This window comes from Bubalus kerabau, chromosome 18 (assembly GCF_029407905.1).
Source record: "Bubalus kerabau isolate K-KA32 ecotype Philippines breed swamp buffalo chromosome 18, PCC_UOA_SB_1v2, whole genome shotgun sequence".
NCBI lineage: Eukaryota > Metazoa > Chordata > Mammalia > Artiodactyla > Bovidae > Bubalus > Bubalus kerabau.
The window spans coordinates 27593598-27603160 of NC_073641.1; the positions used below are offsets into that span (position 1 = coordinate 27593598).

The 9563-nt window shown below is 41.9% G+C and overlaps 1 pseudogene; it reads left to right on the plus strand.

Annotated features, from left to right (window-relative positions):
- The first annotated feature begins 299 nt into the window (after positions 1 to 299).
- On the plus strand, positions 300 to 934 carry LOC129633059 (60S ribosomal protein L17-like; annotated as a pseudogene).
- The last annotated feature ends 8629 nt before the right edge of the window (positions 935 to 9563 follow it).

A 9563-nucleotide genomic window follows, 5' to 3' on the forward strand; every position in this document is an offset into this window, starting at 1 on the left:
TGTGAGAAAATATTTTAAAAACACATCTCTGATAAAAGACTTGTATCCAATATATATGCATGTGTGTTCAGTTGTGTTTGACTCTTCGAGATCCCATTGCCTGTAGCCCACCAGGCTCCTCTGTTCATGGAATTTCCCAGCAAGAATACTGGAATGGGTTGCCATTTCCTTTTCCATGGGATCTTCCCAACCCAGGGACTGAACCTGTGTTTCCTGTGTCTCCTGCATTACAGGTGGATTCTTTACCACTGAACCACCAGGGAAGCCCATCCAAAATACAAGAAGAACATTTAAAACGCAACAATAAGAAAACAAAAACAGCTCAATTTAAAAATGGGCCTAAGCTTTTCTGGTAACCGGCCTGAGGTGACCCCTAAAAATGGTGTGCTATTCACTCAACTCAGAAAACCCCACAAAATCATGCAAATCAAGAGGTTCAAATCTTTGTGTTCACTCTAGGAACACTTGTGAAACTCCTCAGGCCATAAAGGGTATGCATATCTGAAAAGCCACCAAGTATTTGAAGGATGTCACTTTAAAGAAGCAGTGTGTGCCATTCCATCATTACAACAGTGGAGTTGGTAGGTGTTCACAGGCCAAACAGCAGGGCTGGATGCAGGGTCGGTGGCCCAACAAGAGTGCTGAATTTTTACTACACATGCTCAAAAATGCAGAGAGTAATGCTGAACTTAAGGGCTTACATGTAGATTCTCTGGTCATTGAGAACATCCAGGTGAACAAAGCCCCTAAGATGCAGCACAGGACTTACAGAGTTCACGGTCGGATCAACCCCTACATGAGCTCTCCCTGCCACATTGAGATGATCCTTACTGAAAAAGAATGGATTGTTCCTAAACCAGAAGAGGAGAGCGCAGAGAAGAAAAAGATATCCCGGAAGAAACTGAAGAAACAAAAACTTATGGCCCGGGAATAAATGCTGCAAAAAATAAATGCAAATAAAAGTTAAAAAAAAAAAAAAAAAGAGCCTAAGATTTGAAAGATCTCTCACCAGAGTCAATATACAGATAAGCATATGAAAAAAATGCTCAACATCATATGTCACTAAATTTTCACAAATTAAACAGAGATACCACCACGTTACTAGTTATCTATTAAAATAGTGAGAATCCAAAACACTGACAACACCAAATACTGGCAAGGATGTGTGGAACGGCAGAAACTCTTGCTCCTTGTTGATGAGAGTGAAAAATGGTACAACCTTTATGGAAGACAGTTTGACAGCTTTTTATAAAGCTAAACATAGTCTTGGCATATGATCCAGTTATTGCACTTTGAAATACTTACAAATGAGTTGAAAACTTATGCCCACACAAAAACCTGCACATCTTTATTCATAATTTCTCAAAACTGAGCCACCAAGATGTCCTTGACTGTAGCCCACCAGGCCCCTCTGTCCATGGAGTTCTCCAGGCAAGAATACTGGAGTAGGTTGCCCTTCCCTTCTCCAGGGTCAGTAGGTGTATAGATGAACAAGCTGTGGTACAACATACCTATGCAGTGATAAAGAGGAATATGCTATCAAACTATGAAAAGACATAAATGTAACTTAGATGCATATAGCTAAGTGAAAGAAGGGAGTGTGAAAAGGCTTCACCCTGTATGGTTCCAATGGCATGCCATCTTGAAAAAGGTAAAACTATGGAGAAGGCAATGGCAACTCACTCCAGTACTCGCCTGGAAAATCCCATGGGCAGGTCGCTGGGAATCGGACACGACTGAGTGACTTCACTTTCACTTTTCACTTTCATGCATTTGAGAAGAAAATGGCAACCCACTTCAGTGTTCTTGCCCGGAGAATCCCAGGGATGAGGGAGCCTGGTGGGCTGCTGTCTATGGGGTCGCACAGAGTTGGACACGACTGAAGTGACTTAGCAGCAGCAGCAGCAGCAGCAGCAGCATGGAGATAATAAACAGATCAGTGGTTGCCAGGAGTTTAGCTTTGGGGTTGTATAGGTAAAGTATTAATATAAAGGACTTTTTTACATGGTGAAACTGTTTTCTATAATACTGTAGTGATGAATACATGACACTGCAAGCTTGTCCAATCTGTGGAACATTATAGCACAAACAGTGAAACAGTGTACACAATTAAAAAATCATTTAGAACTTTGGAAGATCCCAGCTGTAATACAGAATGTAACAAACCAATCTAATTGCTTTGCAAATATATGAAACAGTCTCACCAAAGTGGGGGGAGGAGGTGGTGAAGTGGTTACTTTACTAACTTTGGAAATGAGTGTAGTTTGCCAAAAGAATTATACTAGGCTGCTTACTCTAGTTGATAAAATTATTTCTCACAAGGATTAGTTAGTTCTGTTGCTCAGTTGTGTCTGACTTTTTGCGACCCCATGACTGCAGCATGCCAACTTCCCTGTCCAGCCCCAACTCCTGGAGCTTACTCAAACTCAAGTCCATTGAGTCAGTGATGCCAACCAACCATCTCATCCTCTGTCATCCCCTTCTTCTCCTCCCCTCAATCTTTCCCAGCATCAGGGTCTTTTCAGATGTCTCAGTTGTTTGCATCAGGTGGCCAAAGTATTGGAGTTTCAGCTTCAGCATCAGTCCTTCCGATGAGTATTCAGGACTGATTTCCTTTAGGATTGACAGCTTTGATCTCCTTATAGTCCAAGGGACTCATAAGAGTCTTCTCCAACACCACAGTTCAAAAGCATCAATTCTTTGGTGCTCAGCTTTCTTTATAGTAAAACTCTCACATCCATACATGTCTACTGGAAAAACTATGGCTTTGACTAGATGGACCGTTGTCGTCAAATTAATGTCTCTGCTTTTTAATATGCTGTCTAGGTTGGTCATAGCTTTCCTTCCAAGGAGCAAGTGTCTTTTAATTTCATGGCTGCAATCACCATCTGCAGTGATTTTGGAGCCCCCCCCCCCCCCCCACCAAATAAAGTCTCTCACTGTTTCCGTTGTTTCCCCATCTATTTGCCATGAAGTGATGGGACCAGATGCCATGGTCTTAGTTTTCTGAATATTGAGTTTTAAGCCAACTTTTCACTCTCCTCTTTCACTTTCATCAAGAGGCTCTTTAGCTCTTTTTCGCTGTCATAAGGGTGGTTCCATCTGCCTATCTGAGGTTATTGATATTTCTCCTGGCAATCTTGATTCCAGCTTGTGCTTCATCCAGCCTGGCATTTTGCATAATGTAGCCTGCATATAAGTAAATAAGCAGGGTGACCATTTATAGCCTTAACGTGCTCCTTTCCTGATTTGAAATCAGTCTGTTGTTCTATGTCCAGTTCTAACTGTTACTTCTTGACCTGCATATACAGGTTTCTCAGGAGGCAGGTCAGGTGGTCTGATATTCCTATCTGTTTAAGAATTTTCCACAGTTTGTTGTGATCCACACAGTCAAAGGCTTTGGCATAGTCAATAAAGCAGAAGTAGATGTTTTTCTGGAACTCTCTTGCTTTTTCGATGATCCAGCAGATGTTGGCAATTTGATCTCTGATTCCTCTGCCTTTTCTAAAACCAGCTTGAACATCTGGAAGTTCACGGTTCACGTACTGATGAGCCTGGCTTGAAGAATTTTGAGCATTACTTTATTAGTGTGTGAGATGATTGCAATTGTAATCATCTCACATGCTAGTAAAGAATGTTCAAATGGTAGTTTGAACATTCTTTGGAATTGCCTTTCTTTGGGATTGGAATTAAAACTGACCTTTTCCAGTCCTGTGGCCACTGCTGAGTTTTCCAGATTTGCTGGTATATTGAGTGCATCACTTTCACAGCATCATCTTTCAGGATTTGAAAGAGCTCAACTGGAATTCCATCACCTCCACTAGCTTTGTTCTTAGTGATGCTTCCTAAGGCCGACTTGACTTCACATTCCAGGATATCTGGCTCTAGGTAAGTGATCGCACCATTGTGGTTATCTGGATCATGAAGAGCTTCTTTGTTTAGTTCTTCTGTGTATTCTTGCCATCTCTTCTTAATATCTTCTGCTTCTGTTAGGTCCATGCCATTTCTGTCCTTTATTGAGCCCATCTTTGCATGAAATGTTCCCTTGGTATCTCTAATTTTCTTGAAGCGATCTCTAGTCTTTCCCATTCTATTGTTTTCCTCTATTTCTTTGGATTGGTCACTGAGAAAGGCTTTCTTACCTCTCCTTGCTATTCTTTGGAACTCTGCATTCAAATGGGTATATCTTTCCTTTTCTTCTTTGCCTTTAGCTTCTCTTCTTTTCTCAGCTATTTGTAAAGCCTCCTCAGACAACCATTTTGCCTTTCTTTTTCTTGGGGATGGTCTTGATCACTGCCTCCTGTACAGTGTCACGAGCCTCCGTCCATAGTTCTTCAGGCACTCTGTCTATCAGATCTAATCCCTTGAATCTATTTGTTACTTCCACTATAAAATCATAAGGGATTTGATTTAGTTCATACCTGAATGGTTTTCCCTACTTTCTTCAATTTAAGTTTGAGGTTGGCAATAAGAGTTCATGATCTGAGCCACAGTCAGTTCCTGGTCTTGTTTTTGCTGACTGTTTTAGAGCTTCTCCATCTTTGGCTGCAAAGAATGTTATCAACCTGATTTCAGTATTGACCATCTGGTGATGTCCGTGTGTAGTGTCTTCTCTTATGTTGTTGGAAGAGGGTGTTTGCTATGACCAGTGAGTTCTCTTAGCAAAACTCTGTTAGCCTTTGACCTGCATCATTTTGTATCCCAAGGCCAAATTTGCCTGTTACTCCAGGTATCTCTTGACTTCCTACTTTTGCATTCCAGTCCCCTATGATGAAAATAACATCTTTTTTGGGTGTTAGTTCTACAAGGTCTTGTAGGTCTTCATAGAGCCGTTCAACTTCAGCTTCTTCAGCATTACTTGTTGGGGGCACAGACTGGATTACTGTGATATTGAATGGTTTGACTTGGAAATGAACAGAGATCATTCTGTTGTTTTTGAGCTTGCATCCAAGTACTGCATTTTGGACTCTTTTGCTGACTATGATGGCTACTCCCTTTCTTCTAAGGGATTCTTGCCCACAGTAGTAGATATAATGGACATCTGAGTTAAATTCACCCATTCCAGTCCATTTTAGTTCACTGATTCCTAAAATGTCGCTGTTCACTCTTGCCATCTCCTGTTTGATGACTTCCAATTTACCTTGATTCATGGACCTAACATTCCAGGTTCCTATGCAGTATTGTTCTTTATAGCATTGAACTTTACTTCCATCACCAGTCACATCCACAACTGGGTGTTGCTTTTGCTTTGGCTCTGTCTCTTCATTCTTTCTGGAATTATTTCTCCACTCATCTCCAGTAGCATATTGGGCATCTACTCACCTGGGGAGTTCATCTTTTGTGTCCTATCTTTTTGCCTTTTCATATTGTTCATGGGGTTCTCAAGGCAAGAATACTGAAGTAGTTTGCCATTCCCTTCTCCAGTGGACTATGTTTTGTCAGAACTCTCCACCATGACCTGTTTGTCTTGGGTGGACCTACACGGCATGGCTCATAGTTTCATTGAGTTAGATAAGGCTGTGGTCCATGTGATCAGATTGGTTAGTTTTCTGTGATTGTGGTTTTCATTCTGTTTGTCCTCTGATGGATAAGGATATGAGTCTTATGGAAGCTTCCTGATGGGAGAGACTTGCTGAGGGGGAAACTGGGTCTTGTTCTGATGGGCAGAATAATCTTTAATGCTCAGTAAATCTTTAATACAATTTCTGTTGATGGGCGGCGCTGTGTTCCCTCCCTGTTGTTTGATCTAAGGCCAAACTATGGTGGAGGAAATGAAGGTCCCATGCATGCACTGCTGAACTCAGTGCCCCTGACCCTGCAGCAGGCCACTGCTGACCCATGCTTCCACTGGAGACTCCTGGACACTCATGGACACTCAGTGGACACACAAGTCTGTGTCAGTCTCTTGTGGGGTCACTGCTCCTTTCTCCTGGGTCCTGGTGCACACGAGGGTTTGTTTGTGCCCTCCAAGAGTCTGTTTCCCCAGTCCTATGTAAGTTCTGGTGGCTCTATGGTGGGGTTAATGGTTACCTCCTCCAAGAGGGCTTATGCCATACCCAGGTGTGCTGCATCCAGAGCCCTTGCCCCTGTGGCAGGCCACTGCTGACCCATACCTCTGCAGGAGACACTCAGACACAGTTCTGGCTCAGTCTCTGTGGGGTGTCTGGATCCTGGTGTGCACAAAGTTTGTCTGAGCCCCCTGAGCATCTCTGGTGGGTATGGGGTTTGATTCACCACTCCTACCATCTTGCTGGGGCTTCTCTTTTGCCCTTGGACGTGGGGTATCTTTTTTGGTGGGATCCACATGCTTCTATTGACAGTTGTTTAGCAGCAAGTTGTAATTTTGGAGTTCTCGCAGGAGTGATGAGCTCATGTCCTTCTCCGCCATCTTTTTATCTGTTTTAACAACTACAGATATGAATCCAAGACTTATGATTTTTTGACTTTACAAAGGTATGAAAAGCTATGAATTCAGTTTCAAGGCACTGCCAAAGATCTGTACAGCTTCATTATTCTGAAACTACTATATGTGTATATTAGAATTTAGCAATGAGCAAGGTGTGTTACTGTTGCTTACAGATAAGCAAAGGGGAAGAGGCTGGAATGATTCATGGGTAGTAACCTAGAAGTGGAGACATTGGTGTGAATTCATATTTACCTTAATATATATACACAGATGGTTGCATATAGAAATATTTATAGATAAGTGTATGTATGTACAGGTTACTATGAATGAAAATTTATTTGCTCTGTTGGTTGAGGGGCCCTAGAAGCAAAGGCCTCTCAGTAGCCATGAGCACATCTATCACTCAGGTGTTGGTATATAATTTTCCAGTAAAAGCAACCAGGGTGCCTTGCAGAAATGGCTGACTCTAGGGCGGGAGCAAGAAATACATAAGATAAGCTTGGAGTATGTTACAGTGCTAGAAAGTGAGAAAGTTCTCAGAGTATTAAAAAACCTACAACGATAAAGGTATGTCAAAGGGACATAAGAACAAACTGAAAGAGCTCAGTGGCCAAAACTAGAATAATTTGGGCAGCACAATAAAGTAATAATGCATTATAACACCAAGTATAAAAAAAACCCCCATGAGTCCATACTGATATAAACAAATAATTAAATAAGTAGATAACTGGGAGAAGAGACAAATCTCTGCAGAAAAATTCCAAATAATTTATGTAGGTACTTCACTATCAAGGAGGTGGAGGATAATGCCTTCATCTTTAGGTTTGGGCTGCGTATAATGCCTTCCTTCTAAAAGTACAATATACAAAGGAGGAAAAGAATATCTTTAGTGGAGAATCTTGACAAACACTATCTCAGGTAAGTGATCAAGGTTAACATCAATAGTGAAAGTCATGTTGGTAGTATGTACCATCAATATGATGTGATGAGAATGGCACTTCAACTATGGTTTTACTCCCTCAAACCCCAGTTTGAGAAACATCAGACAATCTCCACTGATAAAACATTTTTCAGAATACCTTACCAGTACTCAAGGACTTCCCTGTAGCTCTGATGATAAAGAATCTACCTGCAACACAGGAGACCTGGGTTCAATCCCTGGGTTGGGAAGATCCTCTGCAGAAGGGAATGGCAACCTTCTCCAGGATTCTTGCCTGGAGAGTCCCATGGACAGAGGACCCTGGCAGGCTACAGTCTGTGGGGTGCAAAGAGTCGGACATGACTAGTGACTGACACTACTTACCAGTAATCCTCAAAACTGTCAAAGTAACCAAAGCTAAAAGTTTCAGAAAGTGTTACAGCTGCGAGGAGTCTTGGGAGACCTGATAACTAAATATAATATATCATTCTGGAACAGAAAAAAGAGATGTAGGTAAAAACTAAGGACATCTGAATAGTATGGTCTTTAACTAATAATAATATATCAATATGGTTCAGTAATTACTACGGCTGTAGCAGTTTTAGGCTTCCCTGGTGGCTCAGATGATTGTCTGCCTACAATGTGGGAGACCTGGGTTCAATTCCTGGGTCAGGACGGCAGGGCAACCCACTCCAGTATTCTTGCCTGGGGAATCCCCATGGACAGAGCAGCCTGGTGGGCTACAGTCTATGGTGTCACAAAGAGTTGGACATGACTGAGCGACTAAGCACAGCACAGTAGCAGTTTTAAGATGCTAATAATAGGGAGAACTGGTTGTGGAGTATATGAGAACTTGCTGTACTGTCTTTACAGTTTTTATGTATACATAAAACTCTTCTAAAAACAAAAAGTTTTTTAAAAGTAAAAAAACTGATAACTCCTTTATTAGAGTTTCTTTCAGATCAGATCAGATCAGTCGCTCAGTTGTGTCCGACTCTTTGTGACCCCATGAATCGCAGCACGCCAGGCCTCCCTGTCTATCACCAACTCCCGGAGTTCACTCAGACTCACGTCCATCAATTCAGTGATGCCATCCAGCCATCTCATCCTCTGTTGTCCCCTTCTCATCCTGCCCCCAATGCCTCCCAGCATCAGAGTCTTTTCCAATGAGTCAACTCTTCGCATGAGGTGGCCAAAGTACTGGAGCTTCAGCTTTAGCATCATTCCTTCCAAAGTAATCCCAGGGCTGATCTCCTTTAGAATGGACTGGTTGGATCTCCTTGCAGTCCAAGGGACTCTCAAGAGTTTTCTCCAACACCACGGTTCAAAAGCATCAATTCTTCAGCATTCAGCCTTCTTCACAGTCCAACTCTCACATCCATACATGACCACTGGAAAAACCATAGCCTTGACTAGATGAACCTTTGTTGGCAAAGTAATGTCTCTGCTTTTGAATATGCTATCTAGGTTGGTCATAACTTTGCTTCCAAGGAGTAAGCATATTTTAATTTCATGGCTGCAGTCACCATCTGCAGTGATTTTGGAGCCCCCAAAATAAAGTCTGCCACTGTTTCCACTGTTTCCTCATCTATTTCCCATGAAGTGATGGGACCAGATGCCATGATCTTCGTTTTCTGAATGTTGAGCTTTAAGCCAACTTTTTCACTCTCCACTTTCACTTTCATCAAGAGGCTTTTTAGTTCCTCTTCACTTTCTGCCATAAGGGTGGTGTCATCTGCATATCTGAGGTTATTGATATTTCTCCCGGCAATCTTGATTCCAGCTTGTGTTTCTTCCAGTCCAGCGTTTCTCATGGTGTACTCTGCATATAAGTTAAATAAACAGGGTGACAATATACAGCCTTGACGTACTCCTTTTCCTATTTGGAACCAGTCTGTTGTTCCATGTCCAGTTCCTACTGTAATTCCTGTCCTCGTTCCTGTCGAGAGAAGGTGGGTTTTTTTCTCTTCTCTGGCTTCTTTCAAATTTCCTCTTTGTCTTTAGTTTTTTGTCTTTTGTCATTTGAATATGATAGCCTAGGTGTGTGTGTGTGTGTGTGGGCATGTGTGTGCGTGTGTGTGTATGTGTGTGTGAGTATGTGTGTGTGCATGTGTTGATAGTTATTCTGCTTGAAGTTGTCTGAGCTTCCTAGATTTGTGGTACTGTGTCTGTTATAGTTTTGGTAATTTTCGGTCATTATTACTTCAGATATTTCTTCTTCTATTTTCTGTTTCCAGT